Source organism: Lottia gigantea (assembly GCF_000327385.1).
Source record: "Lottia gigantea unplaced genomic scaffold LOTGIsca_19, whole genome shotgun sequence".
NCBI lineage: Eukaryota > Metazoa > Mollusca > Gastropoda > Lottiidae > Lottia > Lottia gigantea.
In genome coordinates, this window is record NW_008708358.1 from 836,607 (window position 1) to 855,623 (window position 19,017).

A 19,017-nucleotide genomic window follows, 5' to 3' on the forward strand; every position below is an offset into this window, starting at 1 on the left:
ATGATGCAACTCTAATCATTACTATAAGGCCTAATTGTTTTTGATGTGCACAGTTAATTGTTGCTCGTTCGAAAATCAGGTCAAGTCTCATAATGCTCCGTAACTTTTAGCTGGTAAATAATGGCAGAAACTCTAAAGAAAGGGAAAAGGTGACATACCTGAAAAGATAAATTTAAAATGAGAAAATATTTGTTGTGCTAACGTACTGTAGTAGTGTAGTAATAGTAGGGCACTGGATCTTTTAGTTCGAGAAATCCAGAGTCCAATTTACCCTCGTTTACAAATTTTGTAATGCCTCGCCTACGTGGTGGGTCCTAACATTGAGTGTAAACGGTTAAGGTTTATTGACAAGAATATTAATGACAAAATTCTCATTCCTTGTATTCTTGTACTCTGGTGCAATCATAACCATAAAAGGCTGAAAAAGCGAGGATGTACAAAAACAGAAAAAGAAATTATAAATTAAAAATAATAAATTAGTAAAGGCATAAGAAAGTGGATGGAAATTAAGAGCATGATGCAATGACACACTTATGTATAGCAGTCATGGGTGGCCCTACAAAATAATTTCTTAAAAGCAGGTTGCACAGTTTGACATCGATAAGACATTGCAAATGTTATTAATAGTAGGTACAAACATTTTATATAGTGTCACTTGTACAAAGTTGGTGGGAAAACTGACTTGAGGTATCTATGCATAATTTGGCGCCATTTTGTCGGGTTTGTTTACATTTTGGTAAAAGTTTTCAGACAGCATGAACAAATATAAAATTGCAATAGAAATTATGGATCCTGTGATATTTCATATCGTTGGAGGTTTTCTTATGTAATCGGGTATAAACTTACATTGCGGTTGGCTAAACCTGAAGAATTAGAGAAATGAATTTGAGGACTTCATTGCCATAAAAAAAATTTATTAATTTTTCTACTCTCTTAGACAGAAGAGTTCCAAACAGAAAGATGACTCTTGACATGACTGATCTAAGTTTCAGACCACAAATATCACACATGTATAAAGTGATAAAATGGTAACATTACAAATTTATTTAGGCAATAATTAAAATACACTCACCTGTGAATTTGTATTCAGTGATCATTTCCACTCTACCCAAGACCAAGTAAGCTAAGCCTAGTCTAGTTCATCATGTAGGATAAATTTAAGTCATTTTGTCGTTGTCCCCACACGCTTAAAATTCAGTAAAACATTTTGCAGTTTTTGACATGCATCTCACCATATTAAATTTAATTTAAGAAATTCACAAAAATCCCTTCGACGTAGCCTTGTTTTGATGTGGGATAAGATGGCGGCGTGACGATAAACTGACCTCGTGTCTTTACCGATGACGTCATACCTACTTTGATTAACAGGTCGAAACTATCATAACGCAAAATCACAGTTTCCGTAAATTAACAGCAATCCTGTTATAATTTTCCGTAAGGAAACATAAAGTTCCTGTCAAAAAAACAGTATGACCACGCATGCGCCGACTTCGCTTATCTACAGACAAGTTTGGAAAAAAATGATAATAACACAGAATTTACGTAAATTTACTGACAAATAACGTAATTTTTCTTAAATGACATACGACAAAGATTAATTTACGTAAAATAACATATTTCCTTATTGCAGAACTAACATTCTGTTAATGTAAGAACAAAGTCCGTAAATCAACAGGAAAGTATGTATATCAGCAGAAATTTACGTATATCAACAGAAAATATCAAGTAAATTTCTGTCAAAAAAACGGACTTTTTTTACAGTGTATGATTACTTGGTACATTCGTTTGTGGCATCAAAGTTGTCAAAAAATATTTTGTTAATTTTAACAACTCCTTTTGATATTGTGGTGTTTATCTATTGTATATAGTTATTTAAAAGAGACTTTCTCCGGACAATTTATGTGAATATTGGTTTATGATATGGGATATCGTTGTCTCTGTAATCTTTTATCACACTCTCCATTTTATTAGATTATAAATGAGGACTTTGATGTACTAACTTATGTATACTTTATGAAATATATTTGTATATGTCTGAATTTTCGCTCAGCGAGGCAGGTTGGAATAAGCATTACGCTTTTTTCTGTATCGCTTATATAATGTTTTGTACATTGTACCACTTATCTATAATAAAGAAATATTGTTTACAAAAAATATTGGATATGCTATTAATGTTTTACATTTATATATTGTTAACAAACAATTAACCAAACAGGTAGTAAAGTTGTAATATTATCCCTTAAATGTGATTGGTTGACTCGTTAATTTCGTCATAACGCTCATAGAATTACTTTTGTGGTTCAGTGATTTATTTAAATACCTGTATACCAAGCTGGTACAAATTTATAAGTTGGTGTGCCCAGTACCGTCTAATCAATGTTATTGAGCAAGGGATTTCTTTCCTTCTTTCTTTTACTCCTTTTTGACCCTTGATCGATTGCATTATCCACTCCCGTCTATAAATTCCTACTATTTCGTGATTATCAAGTTTTTATCTGCAATCTTTATAATGTCTGAGCGAACGAAAGAATACCAAAGTCTAAAAGCCAGTCGGAAAATCCATGGACAGGACAAAATGAAAAAACAATCGGTAAACAACATTCCAGAAATGAACTAAATAAAAGCGGAGCTCTCAAGGGAGGTCGTATTAGAGGTACTGATTAGAATTATGTTATCTCTTGTTATGGGAAATACGACTTCCGAGATGGTATACAGCATTCGTTACTTCAAATTTTGCTCGGAAGTCGTGTTTTCTATTGGAGAACTCCGGTAGCTAAAATTATTTGAGTTCACGACATATGACATATTAATGTTAGGCAACTAATCAGAATTATATAATGGACACACGTTATATAATTATTATGCAAATTAAGTATATTCTCTCTCATTTTTCAAATCTGTCCCGAATAGAATCAAGTGGTAATTACAACTTCATTAGTACGACTTCAATCATCATAGTCAAAAGACTTTGAGCAAACCGGGCCTGTCTCTTTTCCTTTGGAGAGGGTTATTGGTACGATGGGAACCTACCCTGGGATGTGGAAAGGGGCTGAAAATTACATTTTATATGACATGACGTATTCTTCCACAAAATAACTTGAAACCAGGCCAAACTTATATTACAATATTACTACAATAAGTAATAGAATATTATATTTTAAAATTTTATTATTCGGAAAATATTATATACATTGCAGTGTAAAGTAGCCAAGCTTGACATAGATTTGCAGCTTTGTTTTGTAGTGTAAACACGTATAGAAGTTCATAATAAAGACTGCATTGAGTTTGTAACAAAGCTTCAAAGTATTACATTATAAAGATATATTTATACAACAAATAAGATTCACGGTTAACACAAGATATACCCCATCAAAAACCTTTTTAACATATGTGACCTGTCCACGTTGGGAACTTAACATTGTGTTTGTTATTGAGAAAAAATATAAAAGAGGATAAACTAACACAGAGACATCAGGAAGTTTACATGACCTAACTTCATCCACATAACATATAAGCAGAAAAGTTGAATTTAATGACATCCATCATCGTACTTCGATTCTTAAAAGTGTCAAATAAAGCTACATTGACTTCTTTCAATGTTTGCTGAAACTAAACATCAACTGCCAGACTATACCGTCCATGTGCCAAGGCGATAGTTACCTGGAGAATCGTTCCATCCGGTACACACCTTCATATCTTAAATATAAAAAACAACCCTTTTCAGCCTTTTAATTCCAGGTCTATGCGGATATGCAAATTGGCGAAACGAAAACTTTAAGCTCACACTACAGTAATAGTACTTATACTGCTGAGATGTTTGTTATGAATCATGCTCTGTAATGATGATTCAGTCTCGACGAGGATCTATTGTGAGTCCCCGATTGCTTCAGAGTTGACAAAAGGGGAATAGTCATTTCAAACTGTATATCGAAGAGCCATAGGTGAAAAGAATTAGACTGACACATTCCACTTGAATCTTATTATATTTCAAAACACTAAGAAGCCAAATAACAGGATTACGCATTTGAATTGAATCAGTTCTATTCAAGGGAAGTAAATCTGAAATACACGACCTAAAGAAAACCCGATGAGAGAGATCTATATAACGCTCATTTTATACATGTATTTTGATACATAACAAACCTTTTTTTATTGCCTAAAAGATAATAGAATAAGGTAATATCTAAATCTGTATTCGTACTATTAATAAAGATCTATGATAGATAGAAGGGAACGTAAATACTTACAAAAACAAATATGAGATCCACAATAAACGTGAATATTGCTGAATTTGCAGATGTTAAGAAAAGTAAAAAAAACTTCTCGATTGGCGATAAGAATTTGATCTCTGGAATTAGGTCGTAGGAAGAAGCTTGACGGTGCAGATTAGCCTTTGTTTTAAACAATACCGAACTATTTTGTTATTTTTTCAGTTGACAACTGGTCGTTCTCATGGCAACCTAGATTATAAACCTATTAATTGTTTTCATCAGCTACATTACCTTTTCTTATTGAAGAATAAAACAATATATTCATCGTCGCTCTGGGGCAACAACTTGATAAATCTCTTTCATTATAGCTCAATTCACACCGGAAATAACATTGGAAATAACCAATTTACATCGGACCAACCGGAAGTGATAAAAAAAACTATCAGGAGTTAAATGATTTCCGACTAGCTGACATTATTATTAGTTCCATCTCACTCGTTATTTTATGCTTGACTTTTATTCAACAAGAATTGTCTATTTTCATGGAACATTGTCTCAAAGGATGTTTGGCATCAAGTCTGTATGAAGGACTTATTCCATTCTAGCAGGATACCACAAAATGCATACATATATATTATATAAATATATATCCATTTTATGCTCCAGTGTTTTAAATTCGTTTCAAGTATAAATTCCATGTCGATACTTGCCAACATTTCGATCATGTTAAACTAGAACCGGAAGTAGAAATCCTGACCCACTTGCCATTGATTTGACCTGGTAATATTATACGAAATAACTTCCGGAAATTAGAGTGGAAAGAGGCAATTAATTGCAGAACAACCGGAAGTGACAATGAGCGCCATGATTTCGTGCTTCCTGTAATTGAGCAATTTTGGTTCTATTTGATTGGTCATTTGAGACAAAGGTAATACAATAGAGGAAATGAAGGAGTAAAATAACTTCAGTTGTCGTTTGACCTAATTTACAGGCATATTACAAATTGTTCTTTTTCTTGTATGATAAATGCATGAAGAAATTCTCGGAAAAATGAAATCTCTATTAGCAGAAGCCCTCATGGGGTTGCCATGATGGTTTCTATGGTTTTATTTTTTAAAAGGTGTAGAAGGAACACTTTTCCGGATAACAGTAACATCAGCAATAGATATAAAGAATTTTTCAGTGTTTTTTACCTTATAATTTCGTTTCTAAAGGCATAACAGTATTAACAAATATATCTGACAAATAAAAGTAAGAAACCTTAATCAAACAAGAAGGATTGTTTTATTTTAAAATAGTCTATAATCAGAAGATTATTTTCTTTCTGACAAAATTTTGTAACTTATTGACGGGAAACATAAGGCATGTAATTTTATATTATAAAAATGCGTAAAAGCAAGACAATTCTGTCAATCAAAAATATTCCCTTTCTTCTGTAATCTTATATAAACTTTATCAAGACTTTTTTTTCTTGTGTGTAAGCACAAGAAACAGATTGACAAAATATATTTTGAATGAAAACAACTAGCTTACGTTAGGGATTAATTTTCAGTTTCAGTAATAATTAACATGGAGATCTACCGTCTTTTATCCTCCGATTGGAAACGCGTAGGCTGCCGGTATAGCTCTAGATAGTACCTTTAACGCTCTTATCTGAGGGTAGAGCATTAGTTATCATGAGTAATTAAGTAAGTAACCCCCAGGTACTTCGACCTATTATTTTGGGCTCAATTAAACAAAGTGACACGTAAAGAAACGTTTGCTAGTAAAATGACGTATACATCTTTAATGAGATACGACCGATAAAAACTAAAATGTAGGGTAAATAGGGTACATAAATACTAGATGTAACCCTTAAAACATACTAGAAGACTAGTTTCAGACATATTGGTAAGTTAGAAATCTGACCAATGTAATTAAATTGTTTATGACAAGTTTGTCTGAAATCAATTTCTTTATTATATCACGGTATGTATTCAGTATAGAATGTTGTCATAATGTGATGTTTGATTTGTGAAAGAGTTATTGAAAGTCTGTGGACCTATTGAAAACTCTAATCCTGGAAAGACTGGCCTCTCATTAATTCTTATAAACCGGTTTCACTCCGTCAATAGCCTGAACCAAACACATAATCATATCTCCAGTCCGGAAAATAAGCCCGTTTCAATGGACAAAGCACGTTTAGATTGAATAATTTATACGAAAAGCTAAGACGCAGATGTATGAACTCACAAAATATATATTACGGCAGTTTCAAGAGGGGAAAATGAAATTAATATAAATGAATTTCAGGAAGATAATACATAGACCTTCCTTGACAATCAGCTTGAGATTAATGATGCCAAATATGAAAAACGAAATCCAAAGATTTTTCAACATATTTATTTGATTTTGATTTACATATAGTCATTAACCATTTCTTCACTGTGACGTCATGGTAGGTCGTATATCAGAAAGATATATTGGAAAAAATAATACACGACACAGTATACGCAATCAACAAAGATGTATTTCGTTAAAAATTGTAGAAAAAAATTTCCTTGAAATAGAAAACACACAAATTCGGCTTGAAAAATCCCTTGTTGTCGTGTGAATATTATGGATTAATATATTTACTAACATGATAAGGATAAACAGTTTATTTTAAAGATTTCAGTAACTGATGATGGTAAATACGTTCACTTTGGTAAATGCTTCACAGACTGTATCGAATCTAAAACATATTAGACTACAAGTAAATCAAACTTGCAGTGCTGATATTCAATAACGCAGCTCACTATGACGTCGAAACTTAATGATTTTTGACGAGTTGTAATAGTACCGGTTATCCAAATAAACTTTATTCGTTATGTGTGTAAATTTAGGATGTTTCCTTCGCATTCATGGACTATTTGGTGTTAATTTTTCCCATTACATCCATCATCATTTTTCTATTATACCTGCTTGTAGTGAACATTACGAACCCAGATGTGTATCTTGGTTCTTATCCAAGAGTCGTCAAGTCTTCCATATATTAACTCATATCCAAGAGTCGTCAAGCCTTCCATATAGCTTAAGTTAAGAAATATTTTAAGAATTTAAGAATTTCTATGTATACGGGCTCTACTGTTTTGTGGAGAAAAGATAAAAATGACAAGAATAACGAGTGTAACCAGGTGGATATAGCACACTTATACATATCCAATATATTATTTTTGAGATATTAAAAGACCTTAATTAATAGCAACCAGATTTCGCAGATTTGCCAACAATGAGTACAATACATTGTGATTATATAAACCACATGGCTGTTGGTACACAGCTTAAAATAATGCCAATATGAAATTACGGATATGGTTAATTTGAAATCTGTTTAATAAAATTTCTCAGTAAGCAGACTAGTTTTCTTCCTGTCTGGTTCACATCTTTCCATTTTTAGGATTTATAACCTTACCTTTCCGTATATAATACACTGTCTAATGTACATCCACGGAAATTGCACGTTTATAAAAAACCCATAAACACTAAAATTATACTGATACCGTGATCATGAATAGTTTTCTAATTGATTAACACAGACTTCAATTCTTTTTTGTTTGAAGCAGTATCATTCCAGTCATGTAACACAAATGTTTCTTTATTTGGAAGGAATTGGTCTTGAGATTTGTCGAGGTGGCCATTGAACTAGTCGAGTCCTGATCTGGAAGTAAAAGACTATATAAGAATAATAGAATGGACCATGTTGTATAAGTAAATACGTCTTGAACTCTAGGTACTCCGAGATACCAATCTAGAAAAGAGGATAAATTTAAACCAGTTAGTACAATATTGACTAATAGCTTAACCCAATAAAGTATTTGAGGATTGAATTAACACTCTACTTGTCACATTCTTTTATTCTTCTTTAGTCAGCCTTTCGCTGTGAATAGTCTAAAATGACCAGTGCCTATATACTCAATTTGAAGCGACCATCAACATTATTGACTTCGATTTTTCCATTTCATCGACGGTTCCATATAGAGTAGAGACATATCTTCTGAAAGAACATTTCTATTTGCACTTAAAAGAAAATTTTAACATTAGCAAGGAAAAAGATTTCGTTATTAGAAATACTGAATATATTCAAAGTTTGAGCGCACACTTGAATTTTTTTTCAGTTTCATTAGTTGGTTCATTGCTGACTGGTAACACCTACCCACTTACAGTTAGGTTCTCCGTAAACGCCTATGCACGCATGTACAGTTTCGCAAAAGTTACGTCAACCCTCTTTGATCTTTTGACAATTGGATTTTCTATTATTTGTAGCATGACCGTTCAAGTCAAAGGAGTTAATTTCACATCCGACTTGTCATCATGAGTAAATACAACCTACATTGTATCTGTTTAGATAACGTGGTTTAATTAACACCAATATCTAGGGATTCCTGACAATGGTATACTAAATTGCTTTGCGATAATACTATGATGTGATAACACTAAACCCTGCAACTTGTGGCGTTTCTATGCATCATTAGGATGGGAGGGGAAATACAGTAGGGCCACAGGAAATGAGGCTCAATTCTGTAAGGCGTAGATACTTTATTGATTACAACCCTACAACCACTATTAGTTATGTTAATGCTGTAAAAAGATGTGGCACAAACCCAGTCGCAAGGTAAGATTGCTATCCTGGTAGGTAGTCAAGAAGTGAACTGCTAATCGGTTGTCTGTAAGGTACTACTACATCTGTTATATGACTTATGTTAACTGCCAAACCAATGTAGGTATGCAAAACGCAAATACTAGTTATCAGTGAAGCACGCAATGATTACCATGTACCTGATGGCTCTATGATCTGTTGTCAGGTATCAATAATTAGACCAATAAATCAGCAATACAAATTTTATTGATTTTATATTATTAATAAGATAGCATTTATTATTCTTATCTTATCAGTATCGATCAGTATTTAATGTGGTATCATCTAAATATAGAATAGGAATGTAAACATCTTGGGTCTGTAGCCTATAATTCATAAAGTATAATGCTCTTCTCTGAATAGATGTTCAGTATTTCAGTACATAATTAATGTAATTGCTGTATTTCTGCCAAGCAATGTTTTTGTATTGCGAAGCAAAGTTGGGGATTTGTTCTGTAACAGATAACTTACTACAACAAGACCGAGGCAAGCAAAGAGTGCTACATTACTACAACAAGTCCGAGGCAATGCCAGTAAGCTAAATAGCTGCGACTACAATAGTGTTTATATTAAGATGTATAAAACTAATAAAGTAAATGGTATAACAGGGTACTAGCAAATTAGATTAAGATAATCAAATAATACCAATCCAATAGTACCAATCAACCTACTGAAGTTGGCTGGATTCACAGCTTCTCACTTGGAAATGGGACAAGATTGCTTTTATCTTCACTTCAGATGAAATAAGATTTATTTTCATTACAATTTCACTTCAGTTGAGCCTTGTTTATATATGTTAGGCTATGCCATCGATGGACACTGCAGCTGTGAAGCATTTTTAAAAGCCCTTTTAAAATAGCTTGGCTAGCGAACACTTTGCTTCCAGAACGCACAAAGACTTCCAGAGACTGAAGAATACAATTAGATTATTTAGATACGTTTCATCTTCAAATTTTCCAATAATAAAGGTCGCTGATCTAGTTGCAGAGTGGCTAAATGTGTATTGAAAAGGGCAATACACCATTGGTGGCGGATCTCTCTCTTTAAATGACTACAAAGGTGTAAAAAGATTAATTACATTAAAGTGTACTCTAAATACTGTTGATATGTATGTAACAAATTAGTTTATAGCATATAAAATTCCATCAATCAATTCCCATTAAATTCCATAATGGTAAATCTGATCTTATGAATGAAATTTATGTCATCGAGTGTAATGATAATATCTGTTATCAACCTATAATAAATCTGTCAACAATCGAACAGATGTTAAATCTCTTAAATCATAATTTATCAATTTCTTATTCAGAATGTAAAGGAAAAATAGCTTAATATTTCAAATTTCAGATTCAAAATCATTCTTCAGAAGCTTTTAGGAGTTTATAGCTAGAGATTCCTGTGGTTCGAAATTAAATTAAATTCAACTATTGTTACTTTCGCAAGGTTTAAAATTCATATCTATTTAATAAGAATACTGACATAACCATGAGTCCATAAACTGAAAAAGCAAGTGGTTTGTACAATATGTTCAGCAAACCCCAACGTGATAAATATTTTTGACGATTATTTTCTGCAATTATAATTTTCTTACGACAGTGGCGTGTACATACATGTAAAACTTAACATGTATTGCTGTTTCGTCAATGTGAGCTTAGCTTTAAGGCATAATTTATATCCATTACCTGATATGACAAAGGGTCAGGAAACGCCCTCTTCCTATATAAGATATAAAACGATAATATGTCGTGAATGGTAATAAATGATACCAATTCTCTTCTGTTATTGACAGGCCTTCAATTATTATTGCCAGTTATCATAACTTTGATGATATAGGTTCAGTGTATTTCATATCATTGACTGTTTGTCTCATTCTCATCATCATCACCATCAACCTTTAGAAATTGCATGATGGTTTTATCGTTTTGAAAAACGTGTAAATGTCAGCTCATCAGTTCTAGCCTTATTCATAACTGACATATACCTGCCTGTCTGAAAATGAAATGAAGTGTATTTTTGCGTCCAAATGCGTGAAGTGTAGCTCTAGCTGTAAACAGAAAACAAATGCTATAAGTCTAATAATCTTTCTTCATCTGTTGGCGATCTAGAAATAATAGTGTTAACGTCGAGAATTCAACATTTCTACAAGCACATTTTCAGAAGTTTTAAAGAACCGTGATATAAAACTCTGATACTTATAATAATGTCACTCGAACCTACTCTGTAGGTATTAATAAGATAGCATTTATTATTCTTATCTTATCAGTATCGATCAGTATTTAATGTGGTATCATCTAAATATAGAATAGGAATGTAAACATCTTGGGTCTGTAGCCTATAATTCATAAAGTATAATGCTCTTCTCTGAATAGATGTTCAGTATTTCAGTACATAATTAATGTAATTGCTGTATTCCTGCCAAGCAATGTTTTTGTATTGCGAAGCAAAGTTGGGGATTTGTTCTGTAACAGATAACTTATTACAACAAGACCGAGGCAAGCAAAGAGTGCTACATTACTACAACAAGTCCGAGGCAATGCCAGTAAGCTAAATAGCTGCGACTACAATAGTGTTTATATTAAGATGTATAAAACTAATAAAGTAAATGGTATAACAGGGTACTAGCAAATTAGATTAAGATAATCAAATAATACCAATCCAATAGTACCAATCAACCTACTGAAGTTGGCTGGATTCACAGCTTCTCACTTGGAAATGGGACAAGATTGCTTTTATCTTCACTTCAGATGAAATAAGATTTATTTTCATTACAATTTCACTTCAGTTGAGCCTTGTTTATATATGTTAGGCTATGCCATCGATGGACACTGCAGCGGTGAAGCATTTTTAAAAGCCCTTTTAAAATAGCTTGGCTAGCGAACACTTTGCTTCCAGAACGCACAAAGACTTCCAGAGACTGAAGAATACAATTAGATTATTTAGATACGTTTCATCTTCAAATTTTCCAATAATAAAGGTCGCTGATCTAGTTGCAGAGTGGCTAAATGTGTATTGAAAAGGGCAATACACCATTGGTGGCGGATCTCTCTCTTTAAATGACTACAAAGGTGTAAAAAGATTAATTACATTAAAGTGTACTCTAAATACTGTTGATATGTATGTAACAAATTAGTTTATAGCATATAAAATTCCATCAATCAATTCCCATTAAATTCCATAATGGTAAATCTGATCTTATGAATGAAATTTATGTCATCGAGTGTAATAATAATATCTGTTATCAACCTATAATAAATCTGTCAACAATCGAACAGATGTTAAATCTCTTAAATCATAATTTATCAATTTCTTATTCAGAATGTAAAGGAAAAATAGCTTAATATTTCAAATTTCAGATTCAAAATCATTCTTCAGAAGCTTTTAGGAGTTTATAGCTAGAGATTCCTGTGGTTCGAAATTAAATTAAATTCAACTATTGTTACTTTCGCAAGGTTTAAAATTCATATCTATTTAATAAGAATACTGACATAACCATGAGTCCATAAACTGAAAAAGCAAGTGGTTTGTACAATATGTTCAGCAAACCCCAACGTGATAAATATTTTTGACGATTATTTTCTGCAATTATAATTTTCTTACGACAGTGGCGTGTACATACATGTAAAACTTAACATGTATTGCTGTTTCGTCAATGTGAGCTTAGCTTTAAGGCATAATTTATATCCATTACCTGATATGACAAAGGGTCAGGAAACGCCCTCTTCCTATATAAGATATAAAACGATAATATGTCGTGAATGGTAATAAATGATACCAATTCTCTTCTGTTATTGACAGGCCTTCAATTATTATTGCCAGTTATCATAACTTTGATGATATAGGTTCAGTGTATTTCATATCATTGACTGTTTGTCTCATTCTCATCATCATCACCATCAACCTTTAGAAATTGCATGATGGTTTTATCGTTTTGAAAAACGTGTAAATGTCAGCTCATCAGTTCTAGCCTTATTCATAACTGACATATACCTGCCTGTCTGAAAATGAAATGAAGTGTATTTTTGCGTCCAAATGCGTGAAGTGTAGCTCTAGCTGTAAACAGAAAACAAATGCTATAAGTCTAATAATCTTTCTTCATCTGTTGGCGATCTAGAAATAATAGTGTTAACGTCGAGAATTCAACATATCTACAAGCATATTTTCAGAAGTTTTAAAGAACCGTGATATAAAACTCTGATACTTATAATAATGTCACTCGAACCTACTCTGTAGAACTGACGAATACAGTGAGTAATGATGACAGTAAATAGTTTAATGATAAGTACGCGACGTCTGGTATTTAATGCGGCATCAATGAAACCTGTTTAATATAAGGCTGAATGAATGTATAGAATTAGGTAAGGGATGACATTGATGCGAACCGTCTGGAACATGGCTTTGGCTTGTACAAGTTTCATAAGGCGCCTTACTTATGAATGGTTCTTGAGTTTAGAATTAAATTAACTTCCACAAAGTGACGAACTGAAATAGATTAGTTCGTTATTCCTTTAATGAACCAAAGTTAACAAGGATTACGGTAGTAATGAATAAAATACATGTGCCAATATTAATGATTAGGTATATAAATAATATATGTCCAAACATTGTAGATCCAAAAACACATTTTGTTATTTTTCTGGATTGACATGTCGACGTTAAAAAATTACAGGGGGCTTTAGATTATCTTTTGGATTCAAAACTGTCCACTAAAGAAAAGCCAAGAATGTTAAAATGTACTTTACACACTGAAATTAACAATATCCGAAAAGGAAGTGTGTTGATTCCAAACGTAATATTATCATACCCTATATTCCAATACACTCAATTAGATTCTGAGATAATTGTCATGAATGTCAAGACTGTTTTGATACTTGACAAGCGAATCTTAAACGCAGTCACTGATAAAAGTGTGGCCGTTATTTTTGTCTGCTCAATTAAATAGTAAATATTCTGCTCAGACTTTCTAGGTAAGGAATTAATTAAATGCCAGAAATAATTCTAATTGGTGGAAAATAAGCAGCTTTCTATGTGTTAAATAACGACTCGTCATAATTAAAATCTCTTCAGGTATATTGGGATGACTAAAATAATAAACTGTTATCCTAATGAAATAGTGAATATTTGTTGAATGTTTAGCAAAAATATTGTTGGTTAACTTAGCATTTTTACAGATCTTAAGTTCATGAAAATGCCTTATTGCAATTACTATATTAAAAAATCTCTCATATAAAAATAAATTTGTTTAGGGAGCTTTCAATCCTTCATGGCCATAAGAACACGGATGCATTCAAGGTCATCAAAGCTTCTGTCGTTAAAGGCTAACAGGCTTGTATGATCCAGCCTGAAATGATAAGTATATTATGCAGCAATTACTAAAATTTTAAGGGCCAAATGATCGGGTATTTTTGTTATTACCATGTTTTGATCAATACTGCCATTTTAGCGTATAAACTTTCGAGACAATGTTTGGTCTCTGAGAATGATGAACTAGCGGTTTGATCAATGTGATCTGGATCGCCAGTAAATGAAGTACTGATATAGTTTAATTAAGATCAAGGCAAGTTTGTCATGGTGTCAGATTAGATGACAGGATTTTAATTAAAATATTAACTACCACGAGGTGATATTGGACTGGATAATTGATCTGTTTACTAATCAAGTCTACCTTATTTAAAATAATGGTGCCTTAGAGACCTGCAAGTCGTCATATAACGCAGTTTGAAAGGATATATCATATAATATTTCATTGTTACAACAGGATTTCACTTTATGTATTGGTCCTTCAAAAATATAAATTTGTATCTCTATGTGACAAAAAAGTACAGTTATATAAATGTGTATAACGACGCCAAACGAGCATAAATTAAATAAAATGCAGTATGTACAACATATTATGTAATGTATCCATGAGACGTTGTATCGTCCAACACACATGTTCGGAACGAGATAGAGTGTGCCATTTTTCCAGGACTTTTGCAGTTTTGTTATTCTAGTATCCCTTTCGAGGAACCTAAAGAGCTAAGATGTTTTTGGTTTATGTACTCAAAGGCAGCACACCATCTTAACAGAATATTGTATATTTATATATTTTGTTGTGCAAAGTGGTAATTGGTAAATGCTATGTACTAGTGTCGCCAGTAGTGCTGTGTACGTGTATCAGATACACACCAACGGCCCATTTCTAGAAACTATCTTAATATTTCTACCTACTTCTTAAGAAATTTAAAAAGTTCTAATACATCAATGCTTTGAATATCTCCTAGAAATCCACTGAGATTATTTGTTGATCTTCAATCTCAGTAATCTTAAAATATCCACAATTTAATTCAAACTAAAATCTTTGAAATTGACAAAAACTTCCCGCTCTTTAGATTAAAACTTGATTCGTTTACACAATAGAAAAAAAATATTTCTGTAATAGCTACAGGCAGAATTTGTATTAAATGTTTTTGTATGTTATTTTGTATGAGCAATGTTGAGCTACTATCGATATTTTAATAGCGTGTATTGCTTCACCCCAGGTTCAACCAATACCATATATTACGAGATCAACATGTTTTGAAATGTCTTGTGGATCTTGGTCTTCTTACAAATCCTTTAACAATATATCAGTGATACGCTTTGAGCAAATTATTTGCTGGGTAGCATTAACGTATGAATTGTAACCGCCATTTAATCTATGCTCTTTAAGCTTGAAAGGTATTTGTTAAAGTTTTACTCCAACACTCTTTGGGGAAAATTCACTAATCTAAAACTAAAATAACAGAATCACTAGTATCGATCAGTGTAACAAATTAAAAAACATTCATATTCTATAATACAGTATATTTTATGGATTTACAACATGAAATATTCATTAAAAGAAGGAGACAAAAACCAGTACAAGCTGACACACGATGACGTGATATGATATTTCTACAAAGAAAAGAAAGGTAAAATGACATTATAATCATACGGTATTATAGTTTTAGCCTACGACTCATACAGTGACTATAATTTCTACAAGTAAGATAAACCATTTCTTCTCATTTATTACGCAAGTAGCAATTTTCACGACTCGTCCTTAATTTGGAATACGATAATTTTTAACGTTACCGTACTAATAGAATAGTATACAGAAGCGAAATGTTGATTATTTTTTATTTTTATATGTATTTATTTTTCTATATATGAGAGTATACTGATAATGAAAATAATAATATCTAACTATTATTATAGCTGTAATGTATTGCTAGGTTAATATTGATGATCTAGTAAATGAAAGATCTATAATTAATCAAAGTGATAATCTAACTAATATCATATCGCATTATCTCCCTGACAGTTCTCTGATAAATATCTCTAATAAATACGTAGGTTGACGCAGGCTAATGAGACTCCGAGACAGGGAGAAACAGTGTTGAACGGTGTCCTCAATTGTTTTTTTTTCAAGAATTTTGTTGATAGTACTCGATGAACAAAATAAGTTTAATTTGAAATGCAAAAAAAGACCGATTACAATAAAATCTAATCAAATCTGCTGTAGAAATACCGACAGATCAAAAGATTATTTTGTTATTTTTTTTGTAAGACTTCTTTGAAAGCAGGATTATCAAAAAGACACAACATCGGATGACTGAAAACTGAAAAAAAAAATTATTTTCCCCAGAACACTTGATTATATTGGAGATGCTGAAGGGTTCCGTTCTGCGACCGGGTTTGGACCATTGACTTACATTTTAATTGTTCAGGTGGCTAATGCTGTCAATTGTTTGTCTCTTTTAAAATATTACACAACGTTTAATTGCTCGCATTATACAGTGTTAAGGCATGTAAAGAGAAAGGGAAATTTGAAAAGGAACATTATCACTTTGAAACTAATTGTGTTTTAATGTGGTGTGACTATTCTCATATTTTTTCTCGTCTCACTTGTTCTCTATTTTAAAGTGAAAATGGACATAAAATTTCCTCCGGAAAGACAGACAGGGTGATTTATCTTAAAAGTGTTATGTTCCCCAAAATTTCTTAAAGAATTTAGCTCGGTAAGATGTTATTTCTGTTAATGTTTTATTTGTCGGCTCCTGAAAACAAGACAGGATCCATTTTCGCATCCTCCCCAAGACCGTTTCTATGTTCAATAATACATTAGAAAAAATAAACAGACCAATGGGATTTAATGTTTTGTATAAACATATTATCCAAGTAACAAAATGAATTAGGGTATAAATTGATACAGTCTCGGTTCGTCACCAGTGGTTGAAAATGGATTGGTCTAGTCTATACTATCAATCTATATTTCTTTGTACATTGACACCGACAGAATCTTCAAAAAACAAGATTATTGATTTCCAGATATATCAAGCAAACGGAATATTTGATTTTATGTCAATATATAAAGCAAATTGCTTTGCTTTACGGACTTTAATCATTACGTAGAGAGTTAATAACAGTAGTAAAAATGTAAAAATTCAGAAACCATTAGTACTGTTTCAAACTTATGCCGAGTAGATCGATATCAGTTGATCCAGAACTCAAATTGAGTTTTACGACCTAATTTTATGAACCGAATTGTTGTATTTAGATTGGTAAGTTTATCCAGAAGATGATAATCTAAAATAACATAAATAAAATTATACTCAATTGCATTACAAAATGTTACTTGAAAATGTACAGGCACAAATGTTTTTAAAACAGTGTTTGTAATGGATCAGCCAACCCATATCGATTGACATCTTCGTAGAGAAAACCCATCATCAAAAATACTTGGCAATATTGAAGGATACAATTGGATGCAAATTAAATATTTAAGTATACTGCTTCTGAACATGAGACTAAGTCGCTTTGAAATCCAATTTTAGCACTGTTCAGACCTTGACTTGACAGCTTTTAATGGAAAGTGTCATTCAAACTGACTGTGACGGTTAAAGAGGGATAAACCGATTTCCTTCTCTGAGTGGAAAAGTGACTGGGTCGGAAGTGTTCTCTCTTGATATGGACTTATATTATTGATTGAAGACTGAAAGAGTAGCGGTATGTATTGAATGTCTACATATGATATCGTTTAGTTCACTTTATATTGTCTTCATTTTTAATTCGTTGATTCCAATGTAAATATAGTTGTCCAATTGTTGTATTCACACACAATGTAAATGCAATATTTTGAGATTTGCATAGATTACACTCTAGGAATATTCCCCCCAAAAAATGCATTACATGTAATTTCATTTTAAGGGTCACTTGATATATCCTGAATATTTGCCTGATACACGAATTATACTCAAGTAGATTTAGACCAAGGTTTCTGGCAAATCGAACAAGTCAACGTCTAGAACGTGTAAAATCAGCCAATAATGATAAGAAAGGGACAATGTGACATATAGCATCCTCTATATATCATTGTAACAAAATACAAGTAGAATTCAAATTTTCCATTGACTACACTAATTTCTTGTTCTTTTCTCGGTGAAAACATTGACGTTGACAAATCATATTGTGTTAATTATTAAATATAAGCTATTGCAGACGGATGTCACACAAATTAATAGTAAAGATAGGTTTGTTCTCGATTGATAGATATTTACCTTTGGGAATCAACTATAAAATAAGATATCATATTTTATTAACGATCAACAAGAAACTTTGACGTTGTGTGACGTTCTTGTAGAACCTGATTAAAGTTGTGATCTAAATGCTACATGTTTGGTTTCAGGTGGACTCCATCCATGATCTGAAAAACTTATATTCACGTTCTAGACAATTATAATATTCAAAGATTCGTAAATGATATGGATGGACACACTAAAGGAAACGTTTTCAAGTGATTGGTTGTTATATTTCCGTGAAAATAATTTTTAACTTTTTTCAATGTACAGATACTTCATTTGGTGGTTCCAACAAGTTGAATGGTTTTTTCTCATCATCTTTGTCATTCCATTGTATCTAGAAAAATAGATAGTAAGAAAGGTTAGTTGTTTAGAACAAAATAAAATTGTCTTGGTGTGAAATTGAAAAGACACAAAATGTTTGCTTACGATTAGCGACTAGATTGTTAAACCACACGTTGCAGAACCCGCAGCAGCTTTCCTAATTCATTTTACCAACAATTCATTTCAGTTACGTGATATTTGTGATTAATACTGCAAATATACAGTACAGTTTTGTCGAGATTAATTT